Raw genomic sequence first — 22,519 nt, 5'->3', positions numbered from 1 at the left:
AGATTTATGCTAGTATTTCAACAATGGAAAACATGAGCTTTGCTGTATTCTCATTCACACCGAGACAGGCAGCGAGGGCATGTCATGTAACACTATTTCCAGGAATGATGTTACAATTGAAGAAATGCTGATTTGCTGGTACAGTAAGACAATTCCTGGAAGCAGGACAGACCCTTGTATTATTATCACTGCAGAGGGAGAATTTGACTGTACAGGGGAGGGATGGCTCTCCTCCTGAAGGGTAGGAAGAAAAGGTGAGCCAGAAAGCCTGGGAGAGCTGCTGCTCCACCATGGCCCCCTCTGCGTGGCAGCAGCCTCCCTGGCACCGTCAGAGCCCTCCATGCCAGCAAGCACAAGTGCCAGCTAATTGAATTTGCTAATGATACATTCTCTCAAAACCCTTCGCGCTGCACCCTCCATTTTGTGCTTGCAATTAAATTACAAGGAAGAGAAAGAAAAAAAAAAATGCCATGTGGTGTCATTTGACATTTAGATGTCAAAGTAACTGATTGACAGGGAAAAATCAACAGTGAAAGGCCCGTTCCTGCCAAAGCCGGCGAGGAGGTTGCCAGCGGCATTGGGAAGAGCAGGATCAGGGCCCTCGCAGGCCAACGGGATGAGGCAAGGAGGTGGGAGAGCGGAGAAGCAAGACCCATGCCAGTTTACCCTGACCCTGAGAGATGCTGGAAGAGGGAATCAGCCATCCTTTTTCATCAGCATCCTTCTCCATCCCCCATCCTCCAGCATGGGGGCTTGGGACCCATGGAGGGAGGGAGGGAGGAGACCCCAACACCTTCATGGGAAGGTTGTTCTGTGCAGAGCCTGGGAACATGTCCCAACGTCCCACTTTGTCAGGGGTTTTGACATCTTGGTGGTTTTTTCTGCCCCTGTTCAGGATAAAGAAAGCAGGGATTAAAAAAAAAAATCACTTCTGAGCTGGTCATTAGGAAAAAGAAGAGTTAAAGCAAGTCACTCATTTTGATAATTTTGAAATCTTTCCTTCAATTTTTTACATTACAGAATTTTTATTGTTTTATCCTAAAGAATAAACTAACGAAAATTTCAAAGCAAAAAGGAAAATTTTAAATGTCAAAATCTGGACAGTTTTCATAATTTAAAGAAGTTTTTTTACCCAAAACCTTTTCAAACTGAAGAGATTCAGCACAACAGACCCCATCCTGCAAAAAGCCTCAGCAGCGGTAAATATGACATTTTTCCAATGGGATTAAATGTTCATGCCCAAATTCCTGGTGAGCCGAAGGAGGGAGACCCGCCTCAGGATCCATGACGTGGGAAGGGGACTGTGGAGCTGGAGCTGGTTCTGCACGGACGTGCACCCCCACAGGTTCACCCCCGCAGCCTCCATCAGCATCTCTGTGTGGTCCAGGGGTGCAAATACAGCCCCAACCACAGGCCTCTGCTTTGAGGAAGGGAAAAGAGAGAAAGTTAAAATAAATAAATAATAAAAAAAGAGGAATTGCAGTTGCATCTTTTCTCTTTTACAGACCTCATGTGGAGGCTGGGTAAATATGTGAGATTTTGGGTCACCCGCTGCAGGCAGCCCTGGATCCACCCACACGATGCTCAGCTACTAGAGGCGTGTGAAGGAACAAATTCCTATAAAAGAGGAGTATTGATAATACAAAATTAAAAGTGCTCTCTCCCTCAAGCTCACTTACACACTGTCTATAGCACACACGGTACATCAGTGAGCTTCCTTGCCTGCCTCCATCCCTGCCTGCAGCAGCAGTCTCCCGCAGATCCCATGGGAACCAGTGCCACAGGTTTTGGTGGGCTCCAGCTCAGCCCCCCACATACCAGCACTGGGCAGACAGTGGGCACTGGCACTTGTGCGTTCCAATTGAATAGACGAGGTATGTACATGGAGTTAAAAATAAAGCTTTGGGGCTTTTTTTCCTTCTCCTAGATGCAGGTGGGGCTATAAAACCCTGTTAGTATGAGTCAGAGAGCCAGACTTGGCAAAGCTTGGCTTGCCACTTTAAAAACAGAGCACTAATTAAATCAAGTAACAACAAGGAAAAAAAAAAAAACACAACTCTTTTTTTCCAATAACTAATCCAGCCTGAAATGAATTAAAAATATTTTACCTGGACTCTATTCATGTACAGAATAAAGCAAAAAAAATGCCTGAAAAAGAAAAAAAATTGTTTGGCAAAGCCCTAATGCAAATTGCTCTAGCATGAAAGTGCAGACTTTTTAAAGCAGTTTAGATAGATTCAATCACAAAGCTGAAAACCTCCTTCTTCTCTGAGGAGAGGCCAAACGAATAGCCCTCACTTGGGTGTTGTTTGTAGGGAAGAGAGGATGGGACCATCAGAGTCATTCTGAATATCCCATTACAAACTGCTAACAGGCAGAAGTGTATCCTTTATCTTCCGATGTATTTTTTACATCAAATTGCCACTCTAAGAGAGGCTGTGAGGGCGCTCATTAAGGTGATGTTATGGCCAAAGTTTAGGCTTTGGGCTGGTCCTGTATCCCCTGCCTGGAGATCTGCCATTGCTCATAGGCCCTCGCTGGGCAATGCCACTTTCTGCCCCAGAACTGTCCCTGACACGGCGATGCTGAGCTGCTTCTTGTAGCACATCTATGGCACAACCGACCTGAAAGATTTGAGTAGCCATTACAGCGATTTCATTCACCCATGTTCCTGCTTCGTGCAAACAGTTCAGGAAAATTAGATCCATTTTGAATCCACATCAATGCGGAAAAATGTTCATACTTCCAGTACTCCACAGTTCCTTGGCACTATCCTTACAGATCTTCTTCCAGTTTTTTTTTTTTTAATCATATGTTGTTTATAAAAAAAAAAAAAAAGTCTTCAGAAATGTTAGTATCAGTAAGACAGAGAAAATTAGTGCGAAAAACATTCAGTAAAAATACTGGAATGTGGTGGGAAGTAATCTATTTTTAAAAAGCAGCTAATTCCTCCTGAGCATGCCACACTTGCAGAACTAGTCAGCAACAGTCAGGCTTCATGCAGGGGTCATGGGATAAACTTATACGGCTTGCGTTGTGCAGGACATCCGATCGGCTTGTCACAGGATTCACTTGCCTGTAAAATTACTTGGGGCAGAATGATGCACAAATCCAGCTCACTGTACATGACAATCATGCCATTAACTCCAATAGGAATCTGCTCGCCTGAATAAAACAAGAAAGGCTTGCCGGGGAATTTCTATCAGCACAGTGAGCAGTAATAGATACAGAGTGTACAGCCTGCAGTTATTCATTCTGGAGATTTATTTTTATTGGGAGCTATTTACAGAAGTATCTGCAGCTGCACGTTTGCGGATGCTCAGGCCAGCCTGGACCACGGCGTGTTTCCCCAGGTGTGATCCTGAGCACAGCAGAGGCGCGCTGGCTCCTCTCCCCGCCGCTATCGGCTGCAGCCGGTGCTCTGCCTGCCATGTGCCGGCTTACACCTGTACCCAGATCTGCCATTACCTTCAGGCACAAATTTGGCTGCCAAATGAAGGTGATGCCTGGTCCACTTGGCTGGCTGGGTGGAGAACACACCATGTGCCACGTCTGCATTACCCTTGAAGCCTACGCATAAAGCCCATTAATGGTCATTAAAATTCCCGGCTGGCATCGGAAGGAAAATAGACATTGATTGGTATGCAGGGGAGTTCAGGGGGAGGGAGGAGGCACTGGGGAATTGTGCAGCTCCTGCTTAGGCTCCCAGCCTGCTGCAGGGGTGTTTGGATGGGTCAAACCTCATCTGGGTACCACTCACCAAAGCATGGGACCAAGCACAGCAGCACCGATGGGCACGTTGCTGAGCCCCATTATAGCTTGTCCTTGTGCTGTCCCAAGCACCTCGTGTGAATGCGGCTCCGTGATATTTCTGCAAGGAACAGAAAACTGAAGGACTATGCCTGAAATTACCTGGGAAAAGCAGTGCTGCTTGAGACTTACCAAGTCCCATGCTTTGCGTCTTTTCATTGAAGGTATCTTTGGTTTTTTTCAGAGCGCTCATTTAAATTACATTTAATAAGATAGGCATGTCAGATTTTGTTTACAGAAGTTTACTGTTCAAGTCAGTTGGGAAAATAAAAATCCATCGACTGTGGCTTTTAAACAATAAGAACGCAGATATTTTTTTTATGAGCGCTTTATCTCACTGCAGACAGAAACATCACTATCACTGTTGTTTACAGTTAAAGGCACAGCTCCTACCGCCTTACCACACATAGAATATTCCCATGGCAATCAACGGAAGTTTAGCATAAAAAGCAAAATATACTCCATCATGTTGTCTCTCTATATAGTAAATGCTAATTTCTTGCCAACTATAAACTTGAAAATTCCTTGCAGTACATTGCAACACAAACCTATTCTCAGTGCGTAATTTAGATTTTCAAGATGTGTACATTCCCAGCGGAGAGTCATTTGTGTGTGTGAGTATATGTATAGAAGAAATGAAATGTTAATGACTTCTCCATCTATGTTTCTATATTTGTTAGCTTTTCCTACTAGTTTTCTTCTGCCCTTCAGAGTGCTAATTGTGCCTGTAAAAGTCCAGGAAATTTGTGTCATAAATAGTTTCTGCCTATTATAGCCAATGAAACACATACTGAGACAAATATATGGGACTGAATCACAAGTTATTTCACTGAAGTCAATGGGGTTACTCTGCATTTTGATTTCGATTTGGCAAAGCATGTGGTCTAAAGTTGATCTTGGAGACAGGAATAAAATTAAGCACATGCATACATACTTGTCTGGGGCTTTTTTTTTTAAAATTGATTCCATACAGGGAGCAGAATTTAGCTAAATATATTAAATACAGTTTCCTTCTGATTTTCATCACTGTAGATAATAGCTTGTATTAGGGAAAATGTACCATAAATATCACATATTTGCCAGAGAATGGGCAAATAGGAAATACTGATGCTGTGCTTGAATCAGCAGTAGTGCTGATTTTGATGGCCAGGTTATTGCTTTGTGGCCATTAATTTTGCTGGTAGGTTGGAAAATAATATGCTTTTCTGTGTTATTTGATTAATTTTGTATTCATGAGAAAAAAAAAATCCTTTGGTTTTTCAGGTGCTCAGCAGTACTACCATTTCTTCACCATTGCCTGTTCTCCAGTATTTTGGCTGTGTCACTCTCTTTGGTGGGTATATTCCACCCTTAAAACTAAGTTGCCTTTTTTTTTTTTTTCTATGTGGCACAGAATTGTGTGCATGTGTGTTTTTAAACAAGGGCACCTGCATAAAAAATGTCTATCCTCATTAGATCCATTTTCTCAATTAAATTCAAGTTTCTATGTCCAAAAGGCATAAATCTGGGTATCAATTTAGTCATAAAATAATGAAACTCCCAGCAGTCTTCTAAACCCATTTTACTTGGATGAGCGTATAAGCTTTTAAAATATCAAGTTATTCCAGTATTTAATACACGTAACTGCTTCCAGAGGTCTGAAGGCAATAAGGCATATCTTCCCCACTCCATTTGAAGCGCTACAGTTAGAGCTAGCCAGCCCCTTCCCTTAAAACTACTGGTTTTAAGGCTTTTGACAATTTTATTCAGTGTGAGTTTGATACTTTCTCAACAGGGGCTATATCACCCGAAGCCAAAATCAATAACCTATCAAATCAAAGCTCTATAAAATACCAATGGGCTCTTGGTGTTTTGCTCCCATAAATACAATTCAGCTTAACTCTACGCTTCCAAAACAGGCTGATTCTACTTTTACTGGCCTATTCCAACAAGTTGACTGTATCGTCAGCACATACTTCCAAAAAACTTTTTAAGCAACAAATAATGTACTATTCCTTGTAAAGAATCACAACCAGTTCACTTACCTGTACTCAGGGGACAGCTGTGAATCTGGTTTTTTTTCAAATGGGACAGTATTTTGCTGTGCTGGTGCATCCTTTACCTTATTCATAGGTAAAGGACATACCTGGCTGAGCAAGTATAACCTCTGAGTGGAGACAGCAGGAATCTGGGTAAATAATTAAAGTTTTGTAGTCCTATTTCAGGTTAAACTGGATTTTATAGTGCATAGATCAGTGTTGGTAAACAAACAAGCTTTAAGGTACGCTGGCTCTTACTCAGCCCTGTCTACACTCAGGGCAGTTTGAAAATATAGAAAGAATAGTAAATGGAAGGAAATTTAAAAGAAATGCCAGTGTGTTTTATTTGCATCTTTTCCACCTCGCACGTACATGCTGAAGTTGCTGCTTGATGAAACAGAATCTCACAGAGATGAGCATTTTATGAGAGAAGAAATGTTCTCTTCCCCTGCAAAGTTAAGTGTAACAGTGCAAGGAGTAACTTCCCTGGCTAAATCAAAACAAATTCCACATGCAGTGTTTTTGCCTAGCTGGCAGAGTTTAGCAAACAAACCCGACCTGCATAATACAACAAACAATCTTCCAATAACTAGGAGGTATGTTTCAAATTCAGGGGGTTGCGAGGTGTTTGAAGTGCTGATGCAAGCTGTGGTTCCTTTCCTTTCCTTGCTTGCCTTTAGCACCAGAAAGCTCAGCTCACTGCCATGTCATCCCCAGATTTGCACTGCTACACAGCTGGAGCAAAGGACCCTTACTGCTGGCTGTTTTCAAATTATTTCCAAAGAACTGAACTGTCAGGCTTCCCTGAAATTGCAAGCACAGAAAACTGGAGTAACGCGATGATGACTTATACTCTAAACACAAGTATTTGGATTATTAATAAATATGAAATACAATTACTCCTAGTAGTTTCTTATATACAGTCTAAATATAGTCTTGAGGTCAGCATGTAAAAAAAAGTAAGGTGTGGCCACATTTCCAATGTGGTTGTGTATCATAAATCATAATTAATGCCCAAAACTTTAATTCAAATCAGTGTCTTTTGGTTCTGCCACTCCTCTCTGATTAACTCTTCTCCCATAAATACAGTGAAGTAGTTGTTAATTTTTTTCTCTGGACAGCATTTACATAGCTCCCTTAAAGCAAACATCACAGGAACTTATTTATGTATTGGTCTCTCTGGTGTCCTCCAAAAACCCAGTTCTCTAATACTACGTTATTCCAGACGGGTCTTTATATTCTGTTCTACAAAATCTGTAAGCACATTTGCTTTGACACTTATAAAAATAGACGTTAGAGTGATTGTTCTGACCCAGTAATATGGTTTGGAATAATCTCTTTCCACTATTAATTTCATCTCTGTAGCTAGCAAGGACGATGTCCAGATTTGGACGGTTGAACAGCTGCCGAGCAGGACCACAACCTTTGTTTCATGACATCTCTTGGTTTGACCCCTGCTTTCTGGTCACCGGAGAGATGATTGACTAAGTGTGCCGGGCAGTCCATTTTTAGTATGGTGGACTGAAGCACGGCATGACAAACTGTGATGTCTGAGTTTTGCGTTACACCATCTGGCCTGCCATTTCCAGAGCCTCACATCAGAGTCCTGATGATGTATGTTTAAGCTTGGCACTATCATTTATCTCGTATCTTGTGTTTAAGCAGATGCAAGCTGAATATAACAGAAAAGGAGACCTTGATGCAGGAGTCACTGCAGAAAGCGGTGCTCTTGAGCTGTCTACAGGCTCCAAGATTAAGTGTAAAATCTGACAGGGAGGATATGTATTAAAAAATATGTGTTGACAGAATGGTTTAACCAATATTTTAAAGGCAAAACATCAACCGAATTTCCATATCATTTATAATATTAGTGAACAAGGTACTACAAAGCAGGATATCCCCTTCTGTCACCATCATCTTATTCGCAACTTTATTTTACAGATCAGGAATGTTTTAATAAGAGGAAGCTCTGGGGCCTGATTTTCAGCTGCTGTAAATCAACCCAGCTACACTGATAGCACCAGGGTAGCCACATTAATGAAGCGATGCCGATTTGCATCAGCTGAGGATCTGGTTCCTCATTCTGATACAGGTTCTTGTACACAGAGATAACTCGCTGCATCGCCAGGAATACAAGACCTCGATGATTAAAATGAGCTCTTGAAATGCCGTGGGTGGGAACGCATGAGTGCACACTCTGAACCAGATGTGTTTGTCAGCCCAGGAAGAGGGGAGGAAAGAAGAGTGGTCTGCCCCATGCCACAAGGCTAAGCGGTGGTGCTGGGTGTAGGGTCCCCACTGCCCCGGTGGTGCTCAGCTCTTTTTTCTTTCATCCCACATTAAAATATATGTTGCCTCCTGGATCTAGCTCACATTAACCAGCAAATCCAAAAGAGGAATATTTCACACAAGTTTTGGATTCTGCTGCTGAAGCCTAGATTAAGTTCACCAAACTGCAGAAATTCAACTAATTGCAATGCCTAGATTAGATCATATTATTTCATCCATAGAAAGAGATAGGCACAAACAGAAGGGGATGCAGCCCTTCTAAGGTATGAAACGTATATTAAACAAGGGTTGCAAACTTCATTTCATTGACAGCGAAGGCAGCGTTGAGCAACTGCACTGTATCTTGGACACCTGGTTCCTCACATCTGAAAGAGAAAGTACACCAGGGCAAACAAGCGAATTGATGCAGGCAAATAGGAACTTCTGGGTGAGAAACTGGAAGTTCTGAGGGGAAGAAAAGATGATGAACTGAATTAAAGAAGTAGGTAATCAAGATGTGAACAGTTTGGGAAGTCTGAACTGTACAAAATGTGGACATGTCACCCTCTTATTCCTTCAGCATTGCTGTATGTGACAACAGTATTTCCGTGATGTCCATGGGACATCCCAGCGCTGAAACTGGACCAGGAGCAGCCACAGTGCCAGGGAGGACAAAGCAGCAGCCCCTGAGTGACATACACCCTGCGGCAGCTCCTAAGCAGACAATTTTCATCCCTTATTAAAATGTTAGCACTCTATTTTGTGAATGGAGCGATACTTTTATTGCATACACAATTAGCCTTTCGTATTAGCAACTTCCTAGCAACTCTGTTTCTTAAAATAGGGACTTACAGTGCAAGCTTTTATCTTATATAATCCCTTAGAAAAAGATAGCTCAGACACCTTTTGGGGGTTTTAAACATCAAACCTTCAGCTTGAGACCTGTCTTTATCAAAGGAACTAGCAGCTCTATCTAGGGTTTATGTTCTTTAGAGGAATTCCAAATTGCCTGTTTTTTATAGACTACCTACATAACAACCTCCTACAGTATTTAAATTTTTGTAATTTTCTACTCCTAATGTGATCTTCACATTTAAATGCACTCAGAGTATTTTACATTTATCTATTTAATATCATAGTTATGTCTTTCTTTAAATGCCTGTTATTCAACAACTTATTAATAGTGAACTGTTTTTTTTCAAACAGAAGCCATTTAAATTTAGTTAGTTTATGATGATTTCTTGTATCTTTTCAGCCAGGAGAAAAGCCTTAATAGCTTAGAAGACTGTATTCATAAAACCTGTTTGTCTATTTAACCTCAGATGTATCACCATTATGAGAGGACTAAAGCCTTTTCCCTGACTTTTCGATTCACAGGTATTTCATTGCATTGCATTAATGAATGTGACTTTTCTGAAACAGACTTGCTGTTTACCACCAATCCTTAAGAATTGTTTTGGCATTAAAAAATAGGTAAGTTCTCCCGCGCAGAGTGTTTAAAGCCTTCTCAGGAAGCTGTCCCTCAGACAAAGGTCAGGGCAGAGCTGTGCTTACCTTGGCTTTCACACTGCCAGGGGTCCCAGTGCAACAGCCTCTCAGCCATCAGCTGCCAGACGTGACCCCATCCATCCATGGTGGTACAGAGCCCCCCGATGCCTGGGCTACTCACGTGGTGTGAGCGGGCTGAACATGGCTCAAAGGAATGTCATCTTGATAGTGACGAGTAGCTACCATCTCCTAGGCAGGAAAAGACAAGGGAGGAGAAACCAAATGTAGCGTTACTGAGCATCACAGTGAAGTTTGCCCGTTTCCATGGGGTGAATGTAATGCCTGGCTCTAAAAAGCCAGCCTCCAAAGATATCCATGTATTGGTCATTGAAGGCTTCCTGCTTTATAATTATAAATCACTAATAGACCTATTTGACTAACTCTATTACCTGGTGGTGTTATATAGCAAAAGCAAAAGCAGTAGTACATGTAATTACACTCCTACAACCTTCTTACTCCTGTGGACTTGCATTTTGGTGCTCTCCTGGGCCACAATGCAGAGCAAAGCCTTTGTACGTGCTGTCCTTGAAAAGCAGAAATGCTCACCAGGTTTCAAGGGCGTCCTTGGCCACTGCTCTGCATGGGGCCTCTGGAGGCACGCCGCAATGAAATGTGTGTTTTCCTGACAGGCTCTGGCACGCACAGAGAGGAAGTGATGAGGGCTGAGAGAGAAATGGGATCAGCTGAAGCACTGTTCGTAATGACCTGCGTAGGACCAGCAGCAGTAGCTGCAATCAATGGTGTCATTGACTTCACCCACACTGGTGACTCTGGAGCATGTCCCAGGCAGGAGGAAGGTGACCCACTCACTTCTGATGGGTGCCTGAGCATCACTATCCTGAAACAGGCTGAGCAGGAGGAAACGGAGGGTTCCCCAAGGACGAAGACAACCCAGCTCCCTGCATTCCCACTGCGCCCACAACATCAGGTGCTATCTGAGAAAGATTTGGCCATACAGGCAGCCCCAAGTGCAGGGAGGACCTCAAACCCAGAGCATCTCACCCATCTCTTAGGGTCATCCTCCCCCCTGCAGGACGGGAGCCATTTGCAGGTCATGCAGCTCCTGACCTTCTCCCTTGTTATGGGTACCTAACAGCAAAATTTCAAGGAGTCCTTTCCCTCCTTTTTATTTATCCATCAAGCATGCTTTGCAAGGGCTAATTTATATTTGAGCAGCAGCGTGTATGAAGGTCTACACAAGGCAGCTCAGCCACCAGAAAAGTTAATATGTGCTTTGCATTTGCTGTCTGTAATTACAGGAGCGAAGAAGCGGAGGTACAGCTACGCCTGCCTCTGCATGAGCCACTTTGACTATTCCAAAGCTAATTAAATATGTCTCCTGTATATAAAATATATCATCTCCAGATAACAGCATACTGTTAAATTCTTCATCTTATTAAAAGCTTGCATTAATGCTTTTCCAACATAAATTTTAACTGTGGACAGGTACTATTTGAGGAGCCTGACAATAGGACTGACCTAGATTAGGCTGACAGTGCCAAAAGATATATCACCTCTAGCTGTCTGGGGGAGAAGAAGGATGAGGAATACATTCTCCATTATTGCCTAACGCTGATGGGCTGGCATTATCTCCAGAAACCCGGTGTTCCTTCGCCTTCTGCTCTTTTGGTACGGCAGGTGGCTATACCATGCCAAGGAATGATATTCTCTGCTTGCCATCTCTGATTTCCCATCTTATAACTTAGCTGCAGGGAGATTTAATGGGGCATTGGATGATGATTTTAAAGCCATTGATAAGTCCCCTTATAGTTTACAAAATTATGGGAGAAATCAGGTAATTCCAGGTGGCTGGGTTTACGCAGCAAATTCTCACAGGCGTTGAGAGGTGAGATGAGGATTGTTGTCTGTACAGGAGCAGAAGGAAGCCTGCTTGCACCAACAGTCAAGCCTTTGCAAATAAAATCTTCTCTAAAGTTGCTTGGACTCTTCTGCTAGACCTCAGTAAGCAAGGGCACCCATGACAGGTTTAGAAACCACAGGGAATTTCACCACACAGGGAACATTTGGGTTTTTTAGTAAATGTGCACAGAGCTGATCAGAGATCTTTTCAAGGCATCCTTGTACAAAAAGGAGACAGCGAGTGGATTCATAAAGAGCCCTTTACTGTCCCACAACTTCTAATGCAACAAACAAGACAACTGCTGAAGAGCAGTAATATTTCTGCTCTTCACATGCATTACTGAATATGCAAAAGATATGAAAGTAGCTTTAAGAGTTTAAGAAAATAGAAATTCCCAATACTAATAGGAACTCTGCCATTGATTTTAGCACAGAGCTTGCACTGACATTGTGAGATTGCTCAGTCCTATACACTTGATAGACAAGTGATGGCTCATTCAAAGTGTATGCATAGTCAGGGCAAGTGTAGCAGGCTTTTCTCTTCACTTCAGGGTTTTTAACTTTTTCCATTGAGATCCCAAGGGCCATTGTATTGACAGAATAATACTTTTGTTGCAATGCTGGTGTATGAGAGACTTTCCTTTTTGGGAAGGGAGGACTCTTCCAGTGCTGTTCTCCTGGATTAAGAGCTCAAGGTACAATGAATGAGGTGGAGCCACAGAGTCTCCAGCCCACAAAATTCTGTTTTGGACTAACTGGTGGGTTGCACACTCAAAACTTCAGTGAAAACCAGCAGGAGCTCCCTTTACAAACCAGCACCTCTGAAACTGAGACTTTTGATGTATTCTGCTGTTGGGACAGTAAGACCAAGGATCAGTTTTGGAGCCACACCACCAACCAACCAACACAGAGCTGGCTGCAGTGCTTCCCAGAGCCACCTCAAACCTCCCCAGCAGGACAGAAGAAAACCAGCATTGCCATCTCCCGAAAGAGGACAGAACTGCTTCCTGGGATGAGGGTGCCGTTTGGGATGTTCCCTCCCCACACACCCAGCGAGCCAGCTGCTGTAGCACAGCCCCATCCCTTCCGCAGGCAGTGAGCTCAGGGCCCCTGGCAGGGGCTCGTTGGCCAAGATGCCAGTGCAGGGAAAAGTGGCCTATTCCAGAGGTGGAAAAACCATCCTCCATTGACACCTGCTGTTGCTATACAACTACATGAAAGGCAAAGGAAAGGAAGAAAAAATGATGGAGTAAAGGCCTCCCTAGGGGAAAAGTTATCCCTCAAGCACTAGGACAATAAAGTAAAACTTACTGTATCTAGGGATTCTGTCTGATAAAAGGAACATTCACTGCCAAAGCAAAACTGGGGAATGGAAACACAATGAGCAAGAACTGGAAGGGTCTCAGGATCACTTCCTCAGCAGGACTAAATGGCTATAACTGCACTGGATTTAACACCAGGCAAGAATATGTCAGGGATCTATCAAAAATGTCCTACAGAAACAGATGTTTCCACCTACTCAGAGATATGGACAAGAGTCTCAGTTACCCTAAATCCCTCTCATGCTTTTCTAAATATATGCCCATCATATGCCCTTTAAAATGTGTGAATGATGCAAGACAGGCTTCACGTGTATGAAAATCTTATCCCGGATTTTTACAGGGAAAAGCATAATTTATCATTGAAATTTTTCCCAGCAGTTTTACTCGCTGTGGAAATTCACCTCCTCATTTTGGAAGGTGCATACAGAAATCTGTCTAGCTCAAGGAAGAAAAATGAAAACTGACAATAAACCATCATAATCGGCTTGATCATCTGGAGCACAGAAATAAAAAATGCTACCTCTTAAAAGAGCAGTCTGAATTATCTTGATTTGTGCATAGAAATAAGTGACAACTTCTAGATAGCACCACTTCCTATTCGCATATTTAAACTTAAGTCAAGGTTGAGTGAAAAAATATTGCTGCCTTGAAAGATAAATACATTACTTATATTAGCTGTAACAGGAATATGTGTTACTGCATAAATATTTAAATTCAGATTTGGAAACTATGTGTTTTGAAGAAACCAAGGCAAATAAATATTGGATTACAAATTCATATTTACAATTTCCTTTAAAAAACCCAAAACGCATGATTTCTGTTTCACTGAACTGGAGTAGTAATAATTTGTCTATGTTGTACAAATGCTTGACTTGCACTCTGTTCTCCAAGCTAACGTTTCCCATTTCCTTTTAACTACCAGAAAAGTGAAAACATTGTCCTGAAATATTTCCATTCAAATTTCTTAGATTAAATCATATGCTTTTAAACTTCACCCTATGGTGAAGACACTTTTCCTGCAACACTCCAACCCAGCCAGTTGAGAGGGATGAAAAGCAGTAGAGTTGCACTAATAGAGCAAGGCTAGTTTGGAACAGATCAATCAGAAATGCTGCATAGTAGGCAGCTGACAAAGCCCGTTGCCAAAAGACATCCCTAAAAGAAAGTTCTTAGCAAATATTAAAGAAAAAAAAGAGGTGGGAGGAAGAGACCATTGTACATAATTAGAGCAGAAAGAGCTTGAAATGTCTTAAAATATAAGACATGCGCCAGCCTGTAAAGAACACGAGCAAGGAGGAGGCATTTCGTTTGGCCTGCTCTTTCGTTTTGACCTTCTGTAAAGATTACTGCATTTAGCTCCAGGGCAGCTCTTACGGGTCATTTTTCCCTACAAAATTAGGCCTCCATAGCCTGGGGTCTCATATGATCTGATGGTTCCTACATTAATTACTGAAGACCAGGTTCTTCCCTTCTTGCTCGGATAAGCTGCTGTTGGTCTCTGATGGTGCAGGCTTTGAATCAGAGGATTTATAGCTGTGTCAGGGCAGGAGTCAGGAAATGATAAGCCAGGAGTAACAAAGAAAAGACTGAAAATTAACTTGGCAAGTGGCATGGTACTCAAAGTTCAAAGTATGCAAAGGATGTTTTTATAAAGTTTAGGAAGAATATAGACTCCAGCCACATAGGTTACATGGAACAAAATGCTTAAGTGGGGCTCATAGTAAAAAAGTCAAGGAAGAAAATAATCCAGCCTTCCCATCCTGCAAACCTACATCTGCAATTGTCCAGGCTGGCTAAGATCCCAGAGGGGTGAAAAGTCAAGTCACTGAGCCTGTAGAGTCCTGTCCCTTCATGCTGGACCCCCACATTAATTCACAGAGGGAGCCAGCACCTCCACACAGGCACTGGAGGAACACTCAAATCCACCCTAGCACAACTGGTGCTACAAACTGCACATCACTCTGAATTTCAGAAAATGATTGCTGGTTTTAGTTGCTCTTTTTGGGTGGCTGCCCAAGAGAATTGATTGCCAGAGAGCAAGAGCTTGGGCTCACTGTGAATCAGGAACTAATAAAACGTCCCAAGGGAGAGGTGAAGGCATGCCAATTGTTTTTGAAAGCATAGGCTTATAAACATGACATGACTAAAAAAAAAAAAAAAAAAGGGGGGGGGGGGGAAGTTTGGTTCATAACCAGTACAATGAGAATACCTGATTTCAGAAGGAAAAAAGAAAATACCAATTTTTTGCAAAATCCTACTAGAAAATTATCTCATTTTTGAGCACCTATAATGCTGACTCAAATACATCAGATGTTTTGTTTTTTGGTGTTTTTGGTTTTTTTTTTCCCTGGGAAAACCTACTTATATTTCACATTCCTCTGCTTTTAATTCTATAATTGTGTGTTGCAACAACGTGGTACAGCTCTCGCCCATTACTGGACCATCAATGACCGTACCAAAAGAAAATGCTGCATACAGTTAGTGCCTTGATCCAAAGGGAAACATAAACAACAAAGAACTTTTAAGAATCCTTGGGATAAATTCAGTGTTCACTAATTTAAGCTACTTTACCATTCTTTCCAGCAAGTTTACCTCAGCACTGACAACCCATTGCAGTCACATGAAGCATTGACACCATGTCCATAACCATAAAACGAACTTTGACAACACACCTGGCTCTCTGGGACACAGCAGGCTGACCACTGGGTTTCCAAATCCTCACCTTCTCAGGAAGTTTTTACACTTGTTCATTAATACTTAGCTTAAAGGGCAATTTGCTGCCCACTACTGTGTGGACAACATTTTTAATAAATAATGCATACTGTGTAATGAGGACAATAAAGGCCAAGGTAAAAAATGTAAAACATTTTAATGGGATGTCTTGATGAAAGCTTCCCATCACCTTCTCTAAATACTTTAATAATGATCTTCTAGCTTGGGGAGATTATTTTTTTTCTCAGAAACAAGTTCGTAATGTACTAATAATATGCTGCTAATTGTTGAAGTAGTAAAGTTCAGATGTGTTATTCCAGCTGTTCTCAGAGTAAATGTGCTTATGTTGCACACCAGAAGCTTCAGTAGGGTGTAAGTGATACATGTATAGGGTCTCCTTCAGGTCTGTGCTGCCTGGGAGAGTTTCAGCCTCTCAGCATAAGGGTGGGTTCCAGTTTTCAGGGGTGGAACATGGAATAATGAAGTGAAATAATAGCATTAACCAATACCTAATTAACACACAATCTATTTAATTTCTAGCTCCACCATTAGGTTACTATTAAAGTATATTTAGTTGGCCTGTGTAAAACTGCATTATGGCAGCTTTTCAGAGTCAGGCTATTCACAGGCCATTTGCAATTTTCATTTCTCTTCTCTCTTTAATGTCGTAGACTTAACTTCATCAAGGTCTAGAGCAGGTTAGTGCAAAAGATTGACGATTACAGCCTAATAGTTTTTCTTTTTCTCCTTGGCCCCTCCACGGCGTGTATTAGAAACCTTCACAGATTCAGAGCAGCAACGTCTCTGTCTCCTCCTGGCCTCCCAGGTAAGGGGAGCTGGATTTTAGGTAAGGGGAACTGGGATCTCAGGCAGAGCTATGCCGCTCTCTGCTAGGCATCAAAGCATATATTTAGATACTCAAGTAGTTAAACAGGGCCAGTGCCTTAAACCTGGTACCCATGGAACTAACAGAATCCCATCCACTGTGGGAGGACTTTGCATCCAATGCAATGTGCAATGTGTTACATCTCTCTTGTATTCCTACGTAAGCTCCTTGCTAGGGTCATGGCCAAGGGCATACATGTCCATGATGTGTACAACTCCAGTGCTGCACTCCACTAGGTCAAAACACGGTGCTTCCTCCTGGCCGAGGAGGCAGCTGTGTGCAGGCTCTGGTTCACCGGCCACCCACACGCTGGGCAGAGGGGGTGATGGAGCAGCATGAGCAGCTCCAGTGCTGCAGGGAGCACCAAGGGGAAGAGTCTGCACTTGCAGCCCTGGATTTCAGACCAGGTGGGTGCTGGGGCAAGGGTTCGAGTCAAGCTCATCGTGGATCAGGCCATCAGCATGTATTCCTTCCCAGTGTGGGTCATGTGCATTCACAATTAAACTGTCCCATCTGCACCAAGCCTGACCACGATCACAGATATTATGGTCAGCAGCTGAGATCCTGCAAAGCCCTTCTGTCCTTCCCTGTCAAGAGACCCCAAAGCAACGGTCTGTATACCTAGTTGCTAACTTTAGTAAATCATTCAAAATACTGCCTAGCCCATAATATAAAGGACAGCTGTGATTTAGTAAAGCTCTTAGGCTGTGCAGAGCAGAGCTGTCTGTGCTACCTCAAGCTAGAAAAGGATGAGTTTTCAACAGACCTCCTCAAGATATTTTAATTTGTGTAAGTGCATTCAAAGCATGAAAGCAGACGGACAATATGTGAATTATGAACTAATTGGGGGAAGATGGAAATGAGAAGGTAAATTTCATTTACATTATCTCCCTTTTTACGCTTGCTAAGGTCTAAGGTAAAGGCTTGGTCTCTTTCTGGTCCATAAAATATGGATTGCTATTTTCAAACTACATCAACACTGCTAATAGCCATTCCCATTAGTCAGCCGTATAATAGCATTATGATGCTATGAAATATTGACATGATGAAACAATGTAAGCCAGAGGTTACTGACAGTGCACGCTCTGATATTGACAAATAAATGCAGATTTTTTTAACGCACTCATTTTGCCACCTGTCTACCTGGCTGAGAGTATATAAAAAACATTTTTCCAGACCCTTCACTCACTATTGATAATGCCAGTTGATGGCAGACCACCAAAATTAATGGGACTATTCCCAGTGATGTTTTCCAGTGTGGAAAAAGAATTTATGAATTTGGTTAAAATGGGGCCAGAGCTGAGATTTTACATCTCAGCCAGTGCGGCACAAGGGAGAAGAGGCGGAGGTGGAGGTGCAAGGAATCAACCAAGGAGATGCAAATTTGCTGGATAATGCCCAGCTTTTTGGAAATGTGAGCACAGACAAACAATCAAGGGAGGACAAAGTGATAGACCTGATTGCTCCAGCACCTCTTTCTTGCACCCACACACCTTCTCTGGAAGGGAGCTGCCCTGTATCATAAACACATATCCAGCAACACGAAGGGAGCATTCTATGGGGAAATTTTAAATACTAAAATCATTTATAACACCTGTTCAGCGCCCAATTTTCCACCCTAAATAGTACCGACAGTAAGTTTTATTTTGTTGGGTTTAGGCAAATTTCATGTAGCATTTGATGATACAGTATGGATGAGAGGGAGAAGCCAATTTCTCCAGAAATAATGATTACTGGTCACCTACTAGAATGTATTCCAGAAACATTAAGTCAGAAATTATCTCATTAATGGAAAACATATCCTCTGTACCAGAGGCTTCCATTCATTAGCCCTTTCTTTACGTTTTCAATTATATGTATTTTCACTGTGTTACTCTTCTCTCTAACCAAAACGCATCCACATTCTTCCTCTCTAACCAAAACACGTCCACACAGAATTTCAGATGTGGCCATCTCTATTTTCCGGTCACCCCAATGATGCCTCCTCATTTACAGCTCTATGTCCCATCAGAAGAAACTGGGATAAAGATCTTGCCAGGCAATGATGTTACATTCGCTGGTGTTTGCAGAGCAACAGGACATTCCCAGGTGCCAAGGCCCAGAGGCCCTGTCCTGCATGTGTTTCTGCTGCATTGGTACAGCACAGCTTGATGTTTCTCCTGGAGAACATGGCTGCTTACTCTCCACCTCCCAGGAGTCCAACCTAAGACTGAGCTGCCCTTCTCGTTCCTCCATCCCATCTGTTTTAATGATGACTAATTTCCACCAGACATAAATCACCAGCTCCCCCTTGTTTTCCTGGAAGAATCCTTATTCTGTGGTACATACCTCCTTATCTGTTCCTGTAACCAGCTGTCCTTCCTTTGATGGTTTCTACCAGGATTGCTACTCAAAGATAAATCCCGTTCTGTGGAAATGTGGTGATTTTGCCACCGGGGTATCCAGCCCACTCCTGAGATGACAGGACCCGAGGAAAGGTCTGTAACAAGCACTGGCTTTGATGTTGTCTTCCCACAGGCTCTGTCGCCTCACGTCTGACGCTGTACGTACCGCAGGAGGGTACAACAAGGGCAGCCTGAGGAAAGCTTGTCTGGTGGGGCTTGTTCCAGGAAGATGCGTGTTTCTGGTCTCCATTATCTGCAGCAGTCAAACAGAGGACGTGTCAGTGCAAGCTGATGGGTAGTGCTGAGCTAAGGAGAACACAGTCGCATCTGAACAAATACGGCTCCTGTGTGCCTTTAACAACTTACACTTCACAGGCAAGGTCTGGCTAACAGGAAATTTCACGACCAGATGCTGCAGCCCCTACCTGCAGATAGAGACCACACAAGGGAGTGGAGTAGCACCATGTGAAGGACGGAGGGGGGGAAGGATGGGGTCACAGCTCACCTCCTGCGTCCTGGCACTACTGGGACAATGAGATCTCTTGCTTCCCACCAACGTGTGACACATCCTCTTGCTTAAGACACAAAGCGTAGCTTTTGGTGACAGAGGCACAAGGATGCTCTGAACTGCTGTGCAATTAAAACAAGAATGAAACAGAGAAATAGGAACAATGAAGGGAACAACTAAAGGGTAAAGGAGAAGCTTAAGCTGGCAGGGGATGTGCTTTGTGTCAATGAGCTATTGATGATGAAGCTGTGAAGTAGTTCCCTTGGCTGTGCCCACATTACAGGGTGTCCCTGCCACCCCCCCTCCCCCCACCAGCCAGGACTGTGCCCCCCAGCTGGAGAGGCTGAGACCTAACGGCGCAGCGAGACCCTCAGTGGGGCTTGAGGTGGGGCACAGCGATGGGTGAATGCCTCCCCCAACGGGCACCAGTGCTCGCTACAGATATCACGCTGCCTCCAGCGATGCCCAAGGGTCACAGCCCCACAACCAAGCCAAGGCTACCTGAGGGTGCAAGGAACAGTTTTCAGCTGTAATGTCATCAGTTGTAATGTCATCAGGCTGCCAGAAATCCTGGAGAAAGCTTACCTCGCTGCTAATTGCAACCGTTTTTTCTGGACTTAGGAGAGAGCTCATGAGGACAGGCACTCAGAAATAGACTTTTCTGTAAGACTTAACATTACTGGATTTTAGCACAGGTTGGAAACCTTGCTCAGACTAGGATATGACGCTTGGAATATGCTCTCCTGAGTTAGCACTTTACACTGCTGATCTGGCTCCTTACCTGAGCGATGCTTAACAGCCGTAAAGTAGCAGAAAGCATTCTGTGTGCTACGTTGCTGAGCTGGTGGGTGAAGCATGGCCAATTAAAAATGCAGTCAGAAACAAGTTGTCAGCCACAATAGATAAAAGAAGTGATACGCAAAGCAGTTGCTTGTCCTTACTGTTTACCTTGGTTTAGGAGCTGATGGCAGCCCTCCAAAGAAATCAGTTTAAACTGAACACTGAATTCAGTTTAATTAGTTTTAAGGTATTGACACCACAGCAAGAACCACCAGACAAAACTTCAGTGCCTGATCAAACACGTGGCTTTATCTGTGCCCAGCTCGAGGCTTTTGCTGCCTAAACCTGAAAACTTCTTATCACTTAATGGCTTGGCACGAAAGAAAGCTAATTTGGGATGGTAAGTGGATTGACTGACCAATTTGTGTTTTAAGACTAATCCACATGCGCTGTACTTCACAGTGCTCCTTGGTGAACTCCTCACCTCGTTCTGAAGCTTTCTGTATAAGCTATCTTCTGTGACAAGTGCAGGGAGATGCAGTGAAGAGTTAAAAGTGAATCTCCTGCCTCTTTGAACTGTTTTCTCAGTACTTCATGTACACAGATACACTTTTGATGTGTTAACTAGAAAATCTGACTGAAAAAGAACAAAGCAGCTGTCACTGAAAGGAAGACACTGACGAAGAACCACACAGCCTTTTATTGAAGAACTGTCAAGATTGATCCTACAGCACTCAGTTTGTCTGTAGTATTTATCAAAGACCTAGATCAGATGAAGGAAATTAAAAAAAAAATAATAAAATTCTATCCACTGGACATTTATAAATGGTATCTGAAAATGCATTACATTTAAAACACCTATAAGAATGGGGGTTTTCACAGTTCAGGGACTGGAATATAAGCACACTGGCATTTTTTATAAGTCTTGAAAAATAATAATTTGTCATTGTCGAGCAAACCCACTTAATTGCTTGCAAAGTTTTAAGTAGCAAACTTGATTAAAAAAAACCATTCTGTTCTAATAAATAAATGAATTCATAGAAAGTTCAAAATCTCTTGCCTTTAAAAGAGAAGTAAAGCATGCAATGCCTCCATGTAAGTACTGACATTCATGTTACAGTTGTGCTGTGAGAGGTCAAATCAAGATCAGGGCACAAGTGTGCCAGAACCTCCCCAAACATCTAGGTAGGATTCAGATGGCCACATCAGCAGAAGGATTAAGGCATTTGCCCACGGTCACACAGGGAAGCCTTTGGATAGTCCAGTCTGCAGCCCTGCGGGTTTCAATCCAATGCTGTAACACAAGGCCAGCTGCTCACTGACATCCTTGCTGGCCTAAGGATGAGGCACGTGATGGGATGATGTGAACTAGGGTGTTACGTACCTCACAGGGCTGGCAGGGACTGCCACTGAAAGGGTATTAAAAACCAAAAGCCTCTCTGGATTAACTTTGCGGGTCCTGGTCCTGCACTGAGCTCCTCAGTGGAACCAGCCCTCCCTGGCGGGTAGCACAGCAACACCTGTGGTTATTCTGTGACATCCCTTGGAAAATGCAAACAGTTTGATGATGAAGCCTCTGGAGATATTTCCAACACAGAGCCAGTAGGTCAAGTTCTTCTCCATAAGCCTCTCTTTGCAAGTAACAAAAATACTGTCCCTGCTTCCAAAGAGGAAACTGCTGCACAAAGACCTCCAAAGTACTATGCAAGTGTTGATTAACATTCAAATTCTACTCATCTTCACACACACACACTTTGGGAGGGGAGGACAGTTTAGGCTTTCTGTCAGTGATGGAAATGGAAGTTGCACTTAAGGAGGTGTGGAAGCCCACATAAAAAAAGGGGTTTATGCCATTGCCCTTTGTGGAAAAGTACCAGTAAATCCTGGAAATGCTGTTGTGCTATCCTGCATCCTGGGCCGTTTCAGGCACTGTTTCACATGGGCTATAAAAGTGGTTGCCAGCCTTTCTTTAGCCAAAGATCACGTGAAGAAATCAGGAAGAAATCTGTCCCTCACCTGGTCCAGCTCCTTACACCCCACTCCCACATTTTCACTGATTATGGTTAATACCGCCTAGCTACCGAGGCTGCCAACATTCCCACCTCTCCTTCCAGTAGAGTAAAACCATGTCGCTGAACAGGATAGGGCACATGGCCAAGAAAGTCTTATATATGGTACATCAAAGAACTGTCCGTAGGGGGCTCATGCACACTCCTTGCACTGGCAAGCAAAATGTTTGCTAATAAGGCAGTCAGGCCTTCATAATTAATTCATGTGCCTACGAACGAGCACAGCATTGGCCTGCCTCTCCCATGAGAAACAACCCCGGGTTAGGCAAATCAGGGGTTAAGGAGTTGGATTGGGAATAGACGTGTGTCTCAGTTTGACAGTCATACGCTGACTGGGGATGGCTGAACAGATGC

The 22,519-nt window shown here is 43.1% G+C and overlaps 1 long non-coding RNA gene across 1 annotated transcript; it reads right to left on the bottom strand.

Annotated features, from left to right (window-relative positions):
- Nucleotides 1-1,003: 1,003 nt before the first annotated feature.
- Nucleotides 1,004-1,568, bottom strand: LOC308062131. The gene is made up of 2 exons (XR_013927500.1): nt 1,508-1,568; nt 1,004-1,417 (listed from the first exon to the last, which is right to left on the bottom strand). It is a non-coding gene; the product is annotated as an uncharacterized lncRNA (long non-coding RNA).
- Between the last annotated feature and the right edge of the window lie 20,951 nt (nt 1,569-22,519).

Source organism: Falco punctatus (genome assembly GCF_963210335.1).
Source record: "Falco punctatus genome assembly, chromosome: 4".
NCBI classification, from domain to species: Eukaryota; Metazoa; Chordata; class Aves; order Falconiformes; family Falconidae; genus Falco; species Falco punctatus.
Note: the sequence above shows the minus strand (reverse complement) of the source record. Positions and strands in the feature narration are given on the sequence as shown.